The sequence below is a fragment of the Lactuca serriola genome, chromosome 5 (assembly GCF_051521515.1).
Source record: "Lactuca serriola cultivar US96UC23 chromosome 5, Lser_US96UC23_V15, whole genome shotgun sequence".
NCBI classification, from domain to species: domain Eukaryota; kingdom Viridiplantae; phylum Streptophyta; class Magnoliopsida; order Asterales; family Asteraceae; genus Lactuca; species Lactuca serriola.
The window spans coordinates 70636406-70649857 of record NC_136412.1 but is presented as its reverse complement, the minus strand read 5'-3'; the positions used below and the strand labels follow the sequence as shown (position 1 = coordinate 70649857).

Sequence of the window (13452 nt, the reverse complement as noted above, 5' to 3'; positions counted from 1 at the left end):
AGTCCTCATAGGACTTTTGGAGCTCGTCTGTCATGGTGGCCATCATGATGCATGCCACTTTCGTAACATCTCTTTCATGTACCTCATATTCAGCAAGCTCTTCAGGAGTAGCAGTTGGCTCGGGAACCTTCAGCTCCTTGTCGAGAACATATTCTTTGTTCTCATACCGAGTGACCATCCTGATGTTTCTGATCCAACCTGTAAAGTTGGACCCATCAAAGATGACTCTCCCACAAAGATTCATGAGAGAAAAGGAGCTAGTAGGGTTTGAGCCAAAAGCATTGTTATTGGAAGACATCTGAAAAGAAGAGGGAATAGATTAGATTAGATTTAGAGATAGTCCATAATAAAACACCCAAATGTAATATTAAGGCTATACCCAACACAATATTTTATAACTTAAAAGAGGGATGCCGTAATCTAAGCTATAAGATATTTGAAGGTAGGTGAATGACGATTTACCAATTTTCACCATAAAAACGAAATATTTAATTAGGTTTTAGTTGGTTTAGAAACTCCTAGATTCTTTGAGATTCATTGAAATTTCTTCAATGGCATGTTTCAATCTTGAGTGTGCCCTTCAAGTTTTATGACTGGGATGCCGAGGATCACAAAACAAGGTGTGAAGTAACCATGCAAATTACTTGGTACCCTTAATGTATTACCCCTCAATCGATGTGCCGGTTAACCACACACGCTCCATCGATACTATGATAAACATTAAGTCACCTTTTACCTACCTTGTTAAGTTCAAGTTAGTGTGTCGGTTAACCACACACGCTCCACTAACGACTTAAACAAAGTGTAAAGTGTAATTTCATGGATTAGCACCTTATTCACATTTTCCTAAAATAACTAAGATTGGGAATTCAATAAAGTTTAGTTACTTTAGTATTATCATTATACTTTTAATGAGAATTTATAAGTCCTTGTCCTACCCGTTCGGCTAACGACCCTCCACCGATCAAGGAAGCGGTGGGTGAGAGTGGACACCCATTAAGTTGCCATTTTATAGGCAACAACCTTATACCCTCTTATAGACCGGCTTCGTGAATGAGGCATACTAGCGGTAAGACGACTTGATCTTATACATATATATATATTATTAAATTATAATATTATAAAGTATAAGGGTTGAATTTTAACATTTAAAATTCTAAGGGTTGGAACTAAAGTTTTAATCATGACTTTACTTGTTCCAAAACATGAGGGAAAGTTTTGTAAACTTTCAAAACTTCTCATTTCTTATAACTTATGAATTTAATTGAGTATTAAAATGAAGACTTTTCATTTTTCTAACTCTTGTGTTCTTTTAATGGATTTTTTTTAAAGTGTGACCTTTGGTTTTCCATAACTTGAGGACAAGTTATGAACTCCATTAAAACACATAATGACCATGAATTAAACTACCAAGTAGGTTACAAAAAATTCCTTTGATCATCTAATCTTCATAAGTTCAAGAACATGAATATGAACATTTCAAGAATCATAAATTACTCATAAAACTTGTAATTTTTTATAATAGCCATTGTAAATGGATTAGCATAAACATTACACCATCTAAAACAAGTTTTATAATACCAAAACAGTTTAGGGTAATGTTACTAGTCCATTTCCAGCAGCTAAACTCGAAAAATTGTACACTGCAGCCTCTACTCATCGAGTGCATGAACATACTTGATGAGTAGCATGCATTTCTTCATGGACTCGTCAAGTCCCCCCATGGACTCAGCGATTTCATACGGCAGTGAACAAAAAAATTCGATTTTTAAGCTATTTGCATCAAGTATCAAGTAAACAAGCCTAGGCTCTGATACCACTGATGGGTTTTGAGCATTCTAACACTCCTATGGTGTACATGCAACCCTAGAAACCTTGGATCTATGTTTGACTAAGATACATGCAAATAATTATTTTTCCAAGGTTCTTATCCTATCTAGCATGGCATGGGGAACTTGAATCAAATAAGCTAGTAGAATTACTTACCTTTTAGTTGTAGTTGATTGCTTGGAGTTGTAGAGCCTAGCACCAATAGTGTAGATGCCTCAAATGGAAATCACAAATCACCACAAACTTGGAACTTTGAGAGAATAGTAATCACCTTTCTTGAAATCGGCCCTCTTGCTTTACTCACCACAACTAGTGTCATTTCAAGAACCAAAGCCTCCTTTATATAATGTGGTGGATTAGGGTTACATCCATGTAAACCCTAATACCCATGCCTTTTCATTTCCATGAGATCCATGGGTTAAAGCTCCATGAAGTATCCATGGACTTTCCATGCAAGGCTAGCCCATTCCAAATAAGCATTAGCCCACATTATATAAATACAAGAGCCCATATTTAATTTGTAATACTTTTGATCTCTAAATTAATTCTAGATTAATTATAGATCAATATTAATTAAATAATATGATTTCATATTAATATATTAGAACTTATAATATATTAATAAATCTTAACTTATACTATCCTCAAAAGATTATCCATAAATTGTTCGGGTGAAGTGCAACCCAAATGGACCATGCCGGGTCGGGTCAAGTACATACCAAATATAGTTATGGACTTAGAAACTATATCCAACAAGATAATGAGCACATATCCTCTCTTTTTGAAGAACCGGTACCATACTTCTCTCTAATGGTCGCATCAAAAAGCGAGTCTCAAGTTCCTCTTGATGAATCATCCACCTCCCCTGTGGTTGCTCCACTTGCTTTTCTGTAAAAAAAAAAAAAAATCAAGCTCTACGAGACTCGATCGATACTCTCTTAACCACTTGTATTCCATTTTTTCTTTGATCTGCTAATGTGCCCTGTTGAACTGTTTCAGAAGTCAAACCATTCTTTTTTGCTTACTTATTCATATGTTCTCTTCTTCATGATATTTTTGATGTGAATAATGTGCATTCATGTTTTAATAAGAAATCAACCTTGTATTCTTTTATGGACTTCCTATAATAGTGATGGAACTTTAAGGGTATTTTAGTTTCCAATTAGAAATGCCTTAGACTTCGTTGTTGGCATGTTACATATCTTTGTTATCACGATGTATATACATTTATCAAGAAAGAAGCATTGTTTAATTTGAATTGAGAACATCTAGAACAAAGTTCTAGTGTACTGAACAAGTATTTGTGGTTGGAAATTAAGTTAGAAAATCGTGTAACACATGACCTGAATAGAAAACTAAACAACACCTTACCATTTCAGAATCGAACACTGAACGATGATTGACTAAATTGTTGGGTGGACTAGTAGACATTTTTTGATAAACATATAGATAAATTTTTTTTTGAGTTGGTTGGTGTGAATTATGATATGCCTAAACATCTTAATCTAGTAGGTGCATAATGTGATTCATGAGAGATTTAATATCAGCTAGGGAAGATTATTAAAAAATGTAGTTAGTTGGGATTATTAAAATAAATTAAAAAATTATTGACCTTTTCGCGAATAGTAAATGCCCATTTTGCTGTGAAATGGGCAATATATTACCATTTCACAAACAAAATACCATAAGATCATAATGGTAATTTGGCATGTCCAACACTAATTTCGCAAGGGAGACTTATTATTTTTCATAATTCTTGAAAAGTCTTTAGGAGTGTTAGAATAATTTGTTTTTTTTTCATGTAGCCATTTTGATTTCAAATTTGGTATATGAACCAAACAACTAGAAATGCATGAACGTAAACTAGTAGAAAGTATTATACATGAGTGACTTTATCAGATACAAAACTAGGACAGAAATAGATCCAAATAATGAAATGGAAGTACTCAATTTGTTTTCATATATATATATATATATATATATATATATATATATATATATATATATATATATATATATATTAGTTTCAACTTTTAACTACCTCTCCCCTAACATCCTTCCTTATAAAAACTAGAAGCTTATTGCTTGTTCTGCATGTTAATCTTGGTTAAATCATAGCTCATCATGTGTAGAGGTAGATTCCATATTTGTCTCTTCTTTTTTTGGACTCACTGCTACTACTCTCATCATTACCTTTTGTTTCCTCATTCTCCTCAACTGGATTTGGAGTCTCAGTTTCATTCTTCATGCTCACCTTCTCAACTTTCAGTTTTGGCTTTCGGATTTTATTTGTGCTCACAACCTGGTAAAAGAAAATCTTAAATATGAGTAAGCAAAACATCTTAATTCTTAGTGGAATGAAGGAAGGAAATAAGCAAAAAAAACCATATCATGTTGATATCAAATAGCTTCCTCATAACTTCTTGAAACGTATAAACAGGAGTGGCAAATGCAGATATTCTGTACAAATACAATGGATTTCATTTTCTATCTGGAGTGTCTGGAGTGTATACGGGAGTGTATTGAAATGTAGAACTTTAGTTGTCAAAAACTTCTTTGAACCTTGGTCATCAAGATCATATCTTTTCAAATCTTCTTAGAATTCTCTTGCATTCATTTGATTAATATAAATATTATATAACTCATCAGCTAGAGAGATAAGAACAATCATGTACTATGTGTTAGTCCCAGTCCAGTGCATGCCAAACATAGTACAACTGTTCTCTCCTACATAATAAACACTACAAGCATGTCAAATACAGAAACAAATAGATGTAGTCTTTCTTTATTTAATGTGAGCCTTTAAATGGGATCACAACATTATTCAAGGCTCAAATTTTCATATACTTCCATGTATGATTTTGATGAAGCATGTTGATGTTAGTAGTGATGCTAAACCATATTTCTTTAAGTTTTAACTGTTGACTTCAACATCAATTATTTCATAAATTATGAAGCTTTCTAATATGTAACAGTCCTATAGAACCATGGGTATAATGAGCTTGACAGAATGCGACATAGAATCCCAAGCCCCATGGATTCTTCAGATAATACGTCACATATTCCAGGTGGTTAGAATGGATTTCCATAAGAGGTAATTAATAATTTTACTTATTCAACTCTAAAACTTCTTATTTCTCTAATAAATATTTGAACTTATATATCTTGTGTTACGTCAGAGGTTAAGTGGAATAACAATGGATTGGCAAGGAACTCCAGTAAGCCCTAGTTCGTACACAGTGAAGCAAATCTTACGGTTGGAAATTCTTGTTGATACCTTCCCAAATGTAAGCTTTTAGGATTAAATAAAGGTTGATTTTTTAGATCTATATATATATATATATATATATATATATATATATATATATATATATATATATATATATATATATATATATATATGGGCACTTGAATGACATGCTTTTCTTTGGATTTTAGTTTAACTTTGTTGGCATACTTTTGGGACCTAAAGGAAATTCAGTAAAGCATGTAGAGGCTACAACAGTGTGTCGTGTGTGTATATAAGAGGAAAAGGGTCAATCAAAGATCATGATAAGGTTCTTTCATATGATTTTTATACCTTCTTCATATTTGTTCATAATCTAAAGGACGAGAAACAGAATGGAACACATGGTTATGAGCATTTAAATGAACCACTTCACATTTTGATTGAGGCTGATTTACCACCATGTGTTGTTGATTTAAGGCTGAGGCAAGCTCATGAATTTATCCAGGAGTTGCTAAAAGCCATCGTATCTTTCTTATTAATAATAAATTCTCTCTTCCTTTTTCATTATTTCAAGTCAAACTTGTTTTTCTACAGTTTTGACACACTTTCTTTCTACTTTTGATGTATTTATTGATGTTCATGTCATTTTTGAAACTGAAAGTAGTTTTTTGAGCTGAAGATTTAACACATGGATCATTTTGTCTACTTTGAATTTTAAAGTTAAATGGGCTATGTTTCAACTTCAAAATGAATATTTTATCATGTTACCTTTTCTTCTATTTCTACAAGTCTTGATTAAAATCATCTATATATACACTCCTAAAAATTTAAAGATGTTAGTAAAATATTGAATTTGAAAAATAGTTCACTTAATCTAAAAGGTCAAACGTTTTCGTGTTTGTAGGATGAATCACCAGACTATATCAAAAGTCAATTAAGAGAGCATGGAATTTGAATTTCAAAGAAGATAGTACTAGACCAAGTGGAAGTATGTCACCATTCAGTACAAGTGGCATGGTAGGAAGAGACAAGAGTCACAAATATTAAAAGTTAGCATGAAGTTTGGAGAAGAAATTCAAGTTATAAAGTTTCAAATTCCTTTTGCTAATTTTGTTAGGTATTTTTTACATTTACTTTGTTCCATATTTAGACTTAATTGACATTTATTTAACATTGTATCTAAAGAATTAAATACCAGTAATGAAATCAATGTAATTTTTGTTATTTTCCACTCACGTATAATGTAATTAGTAGCTTTTTTATTTTATATTATACTAAAGAATATGTTGCTATAAAATCGTATGCATTAAAAAAATCGGATGAATACTTACTAGCACAAAATATGTGCCACAAAATACTTTTCTTGTATTGTGGCAAACAAAAAAGTGCCACTGAAAGTAGCATCAATTCTAGAATAATATGGGTATTTAACAACACAAAATATTTTCCACAAAATACTTTTTGTTTGTTATGGAAATAAAAAAGTGTCACAAAAAACCTAAAAAGCTGTAATGGCAAAACTGAAAAGTGTCACTGAAGACTTTTAGTGGGAACGTTTCTAGTGACATTTTTTATTTGTGTCGCTGATTCTTTAAAAGACCTTTAGTGGCACTTATGTTGGTATTTAGTGGCACTTTTTGTGTGCCACTAAATGACATTTTTGTTTGTAGTGTTGCATCATGTCGAGGATTATGGTATTCTCTTGAATGTTTAGAAAATTCATCAATTAGCTCCTTGATTGCGACTGGTGCTTTCTTTGTTAGTGGCCCTTGAGAATTAAGGAGTTGCTTAGTTGTGATGTTCACCCCATCATAGAAAATCGAGACTTCTTGTTGGATGTTGAGATCGTTTTGAGGGAAGTTTCTCAACAAACCCTTATATCGCTCCCACGCCTCCTACAATGACTCACCCACTTGTTGCTCGAAATTTGAAATGGCATTCTTCAACTTGGAAACTTTAGATGGTGGGAAAAACTGTTCTATGAACTCTTCGCGTATTTGTGCCCACGTTGTTATTGTTCCTGGTGAGAGTGCCTTCAACCAATATTTTGTTGTACCCTTAAGAGTAACATGGATCATTCTTAGCAAAACTGTCTTGAGTGGGACGTTTGGGATGTTGAAGTAGTTAGCAATGTCATTGACTTCATCAAGGTGCTTGTAGGTATCTCATGGTCTTTCCAATAAAAGGGTATGTATTTCAGTTGAGCAAGGATGTGGCCTTTCAGTTCAATGGTGGCGGTGTTGGGGATTGCAGGTTGCATAAGTCCGGGTCCGGTGTCTTCACGCACCCGCCTCTTGTAGGCTTCCATCGTCATGTATGCAATTTCCGCCATTTTGACTTTTGATTTGCTTTCGGATTCACTTACTTTGTCATATTCTTGTTTGCTTTCGAGCTCATACCCTAACTCCTTTTTGTTAGGAGTCTTCTCAAAATATTTGAATTTACTTTCAAAAGTTCTTTTGCTGGATTCTACGAGTTTGGTTGTCTTCTTCTTATGGAATTCTAACTCAGGATTGTTAAACGGTGGTAAGATTGGTGTGTTTGACCCTCGGGTCATAAATTACTGAAACAAAAACAAATAAAATGCGTAAAAGAACAAAAAAGAAAATTAAAATCTAACTGTTATGACACCACGACATGGTGTTAATGACCACAACGTGGTGAGTCAAACAAAAGAAACTAAAATGAAAATTTAAAAGAAAATAGACAAAAAAACAATCCTAATAATATAGCAGATTCTAATTAACTAAAAATGGATCATTCCCCGGAAATAGCGCCAAAAACTTGATGCGTCAATAATTATGCACCAGTTAATCCTACTAATGTAACGAATTAATACCTAAGGCAATGCACCTTGATGAGAATAGTATAGCACAATAGACAGGTATCGAACACATGGAACAGGATGATTAGCTAATTCTTATCTACTAACTAACTAAATTACTATTTAATTTAGAAAAGGGTTTTCTCTAGTTTTGCAAGACTAGAAATGTAATTCACTAAACTAACTAACTATCAACTATTAAGGAAAATATTAAAACTAAAATCAAGAAACACAAAAGAAGATTTAAACCAAGGTAATTGAGAGACTTTCGTTTAACTTCGATTTACTTTCTATTATGGTTTATTTATGGAAGTGCAATGGATTAATGTTTCATTGGTTACCAATTCCTAAGATGACCAAGTTAATATTCACTAACTTAATCCTTTAGCAAATAAGCTCATTCATACGGTTATCAGGTGGATAAACTAACAAGTTTACTAGTGTTCAGTTCGATTTAAATAAGACTTATAATAGATTGATCAAATTCGTTTACTTATTCAATTCAATATATGATTTGTCTTCATATATTAACTCTTACGATTATTTACCCATTTTTCTATTTAAACCTAGGTTTTGGTCAAAACACTAGTCCTATAATTTTTTCAATTCACAAATATCATAAGATTCAAGTTCAATTAAGAAAGATGGTCATGCAATCTATATCAAAATCAACAATAAACAGAAAAATTAGTTCTCATAAGTATAGAAGGTTCTTTAATAAGCTAAAGTAACAAATAACCAATAAAACTTAATCCTAACCATAAATGAAGCCATAAAAAGTCAAGCAAACCTACACTAAACGAAAGTCATAACGTTTTAGCCCATGATTCAGCAATCAAAATCAGAAAAACAAAATTCATTGTAATAAACATGATTAAACTATGCTCTTGATTCCCAAGCTATGCTCGACTTCTTCACTTCCAAGCTTCAAAACAGATACTGGGACTTCAAACATTTACAGTATCTTCCAAAAAAAGTTACAAATTCGGTGGAGAATGGCTTCTATTAATAATTTCCCAAAAACAGACCACCACAGCGTGGTAAGTCCTCCATGTTGGGGCCTTCGTGGTTATCTCGTATCCAACAAGTCTTCTAGATCCATCAGGACGGTCCAAAACACACCATCATGGATATGTCACCACAACGTGGAGAGTATATTTTTCTTCATTTTCAGACTTGATTCAAATTCCTAGCTTCTGGCTTCCAACTTCCTTTTCGCTCCGATCATGTGTTTTACCCTTACAACACAATATATAACAGATTATGTACCTTTTGTTCTATAAAGGACGTAAAAGTAACTAGAAATATTAAGATATGATGTAAAATTATATGTATAGATATGCACATATCTGTTATGCCTCATGCCTTCCGGGGGATCGATTCCGTGTTGGTTTGTCATTGAGGTTTTGTGAGCTTTACATGAGGAGTTACCTGACATTATTGGTCGTGTCACCGACAGATGGGTGGCCAGGTTCAAGGATCGGATCCCGACCGTTCTGGCGGTTGATGGGGGTGGTAGAAGTGACTCGGGAGCAGGAGATTAGTTTGGAGAGACAACTGGGGAAGAGGAAGTGGACTCATGATCTGAATTTCCTAGCATCATATGAGCAGTTTGCTGTTGTCATATCTGGTGATGGGGATTTGAGGGGCCATGACATTTATGTTATAGGTGGAGGAACCATTGGGCATGTGCACGGTAAGTCTGAATGCATCAAGTATGGATGGAGGGGTCATCATCATCAAGAATGCACCCTAGAGGTATAATTGTGTCCTCGTTGTCACCAGCTTGGCCATATGAGGGTGAATTGCCCACGCTTAGTGGTTGGGCCAGCCCGGGTTCCATCGCAGGTGCTTCGGCATGAAGGGGAGGTCAGGATTTCATTAGATGCTATTACAGATATATTATCTTTTGATTTCCTCTTGATTATTATCAGTATTTATATTGCTTTGGAATCTTGTTTGGGTATGGGTAAGAATTATATCTAGTTTAGTTCTCTGTTATTGCTTGTGTTATATCATCAAGAATTGTTATATGCCATTTTGCATGCCAAGAGTCATTAGTGGGTCATATCTTGCTGAGTGGAATTCAGCTTGTTCGGTGTTGTTTTGGTTCTTTGATGGGGTCAATTCATGGGTATTGTTTGGAAGGTCTATGGTCATACCAACTAGTTACTTCTTCAATGAAGTCGAAGTTCGGATGTGAAAGCATTTGTTCAGGTAGAATCAACAGTCATCTATGGTAAGAACTTTGGGTCCAATCACTACAGTTGCTGGGGAAGGAGCGGCAGCAGGGAGATGAAGGTGGTAACCGCATGAGTTTGTTTGGCCATTGGAGGTACCAAGGGAATTTTATTATCACAAGGGTTGCAGATGGTTAGAGTTTAGAGATCCTTCTGAGGATGAGAAGTTGGAGTGAAGATTCTCCAGTTCATAGCAAGGGTTATGGACTTTGTCACCAACATAAAGGACTTCATGATTTGGTGTTCTATCATGGGAATTGATTGGGGTTATCGGGATTGCTGAGATCTAGGTGGTATTCATATGGATTTCAAGAGTTGTGCAACCCTCGAGATTGGCTAGTAATGGAACGCTAGTATTGGTAAGCGTAGGTCGTCGGCAGTTCGAATTATATGGAGGTAAGATGGGTTGGGAATCTATCAAATTTTATGGGTTGGGAAAGCTTCGACGAATACAATTACGGGAGAATCGTTTAGAATTTCGAGAGCTGGATCAGGTGTGAAACTAGGTTAAGTTTCACATCCCAGTCGAGAGGCGAGACAGCTCAAGTGACCGTCTGGATTGAAGGTGTGTCAGTTGGGAGTTCAGGAAACTTCCAATAGATGATTGGTATCTTCTTTGTGAGGTATAGTACGCATGTGGATGGATCCAGGTTGAAGGTTGTGTTAGAGCCTTGCTGCCTGTTCTTATTTAATGAAGTCTTTGGGGTACGTGTCACACCCCCGAACCAGACGGCGGAAACGTCCGGGGGCTGTTGTGACTCAATTGAATACCATAACATTGAATATATATGAAACGTAACAACATTCGTCACCATGCATTAATATAGTACAACCAGTAGAGTTTACATGAAATACATTGTTTAAACATTACATTCCCAAAAATAAATTGTTCGATTCGTACATAAATAAACTGCAAGCCATCACCGAATATGATTTCCTTTGATTCACTGGTTCCTTGAGAATACAAGTATTTTGAAAAACGTCAACATATGAAATGTTGGTGAGTTCATAAGTAGTGTTTGAAATCCAATGTTTTGTATTGTTTGAAAACCACCAGAAAATCCGATATTTTCTGAAAATAGTATAGTCAAAAGGTGTGAAGATCCATAGGTATGCTTGTTTGTTTCTATACTTGTAAAAATTGTTCATTAAAATTGTATGCATTTCGAATCCGTATGTATTGAAAACCCTAGGAAAACCCGATGTTTTCCTGATTTCTTGAATTCCATGAAGTTACATTGAAACCATTGCATAGCGTGTAGTGTCAGTCCCAGGCGATGTTGGATTATTTTTGAGCATGATTAATTGCTACAAACACGCATTACACAAACGACCAGTTTATAGCTATACTAACGATCTCGTAGGCGTCGTCCGTACTAATCACGTTATCCAACCGCCCTGACTATGTGTAGTCCCACATCCGAAGAGAAAGAGGGCACGAAGACCTCGATGACTCCATTAACCGGTTGGGGATAAAAAAATGTACGAGGGGTCCCAGACCCGCCTCGCATGAAATGTAGACTTTACTAGCAATACCAAAGGACCCTTGGGGACCAGTAGTATACAAGCCATTGAAAGTCCTTTTACGTTGTGTTAGATCGGTAAAACCCAACACTTCGTAAGATAGAGGTCTTCGGGCCTTAAGATCAGGTCATTGGGCTAGCTAGGCCCAACAAACAAGATTTTACACTTTTGGGGCCCAAAGATGGTGCGTAGACGTCTGTGCACACTCGCATGTATATTGAATTCCCAAACGTTACTTGTATGAATCATAGTGTCGTAGTGTCGTAGTGTCGTAGTGTCGTCATGTTAGTAGTTTCAGATTTTATTTGTTCGAGACCGAACCAATTCGTTTAACGACTTTTGGTATTGTAGTGTATTGTATTTCATCGATAGTCGTGGTGCCATTATTTGATCAAATTGCATGTATTGAATTCGCCTTGAAAGTTTTCTGTTTTCAGCCCCTCATTGTTTGTAAAAATTTACTTTTTCAACCCTTTAATTAAATACTTTCCGGTTTGGTCCTTAAATCAATTTTCTTGACATTTTAACACCAAAAATTATTGAAATGGATATTTTTCAGCATATTTTTCAATGAAAACAGTTTAAGTCCCTGAAATTTCAGTTTTCTTGGTTATAACCCTTCTTTTTCGCAACTTTGACAATTTTGGCCCAAATTGTAAAATTTTTGCAACTTTGGTCCTTTTTAAATTTAAAAAGCATTTTAAACCTTTGAAAAGGACTTGGAACACTTATAGTCCACTGTTCTACAGAAAAAATACAGTTTTGGCCCTCCAAAACAGAAAATCTCGCATAATGGGCCTCATTGGGCCGAAAATGTCATTTTTAGCCCATTAAGCTTGAAATTTATGTTTTTAATCCTCTAAATGAGTATATTTCCAGAAATTGTTTTATTGAAACTGTTTTGACACACCTCATCCATCAGAATTCGTGATATGTCAATTTGGGCCCTTAATTTTGTATTTTTCACATTTTAGGTCCAAAAATTTGTGTTTTTAGCCCAAAGAAATTGTTACTAAACCATTTAGCCATTTTTCTAGAAATACTTTGTATGTAGAAATATATTTGATGCTAAAATCATTTAACATAAGGTATATCTCGGTTTTGAGGGGTTTTATGGCTAGATCCAACATTATAACACACAAAAGCACACATATAAGCATGGAAATCATACAAGGCATACAAAACACATATAGATCTACACTTTCACTTGTATTCCCCCCCCCCCCCCCAAAACTCATAAAAACAGAAAATAGGGGGTATGAAGCTCACCTTGTTTGAAGCTTTCGGTTTTTGAAGAAAAGATGGAAGAAAATGAAGTGATTTTTCGGCCTTAGCACCTTTCCTTGGTAGATCTCGAGTTTGGTGACTTCTAAGGTGCATGATCACAAGTTGGAATAGATTTAGAAGAGGTTTTTGATGGAATGAAGTAGCTAGATCATGGATTAGTCATCAACTTACCTTAGATGATGATTTTTGGTGATGGATTCTCCTTGTGAAGCTTCTTGATTCACGAAAATTTTGAAGAAGGAGGGAGGATTGTTCTTCAAGACTTAGAGAGTTTGGAAGAGATTTTTGTGGTGTGTGTGTGTTTGCATATGGCCGAGAGTGAGAGAGAGGAGAGAAGAGAAGTGATTTTGAAGTGATGTTTGCATGGAAGAATGAGATATAATGCATGGATATCCAATGAATAAAAATGAGGTGGCATGGTAAAGTCAACTCTCCTCTTGGGCTTGATTTGGGCCGAAAACATGGAGGAAAAAAAAGAAATTTGGGCCTTTTGCTCCTAAGCCCAATATTTGAGTTAG

General features: G+C 34.9%; 1 non-coding gene and 1 pseudogene across 1 annotated transcript; both read left to right on the top strand.

Moving 5' to 3' along the window:
* The first annotated feature begins 4681 nt into the window (after positions 1-4681).
* LOC145049581 (KH domain-containing protein At2g38610-like) lies at positions 4682-6106 on the top strand (annotated as a pseudogene).
* Positions 6107-6901: 795 nt separating this feature from the next.
* On the top strand, positions 6902-7008 carry LOC145056091 (small nucleolar RNA R71). Its single transcript, XR_013685627.1, has one exon. It is a non-coding gene; the product is annotated as a small nucleolar RNA R71 (small nucleolar RNA).
* The last annotated feature ends 6444 nt before the right edge of the window (positions 7009-13452 follow it).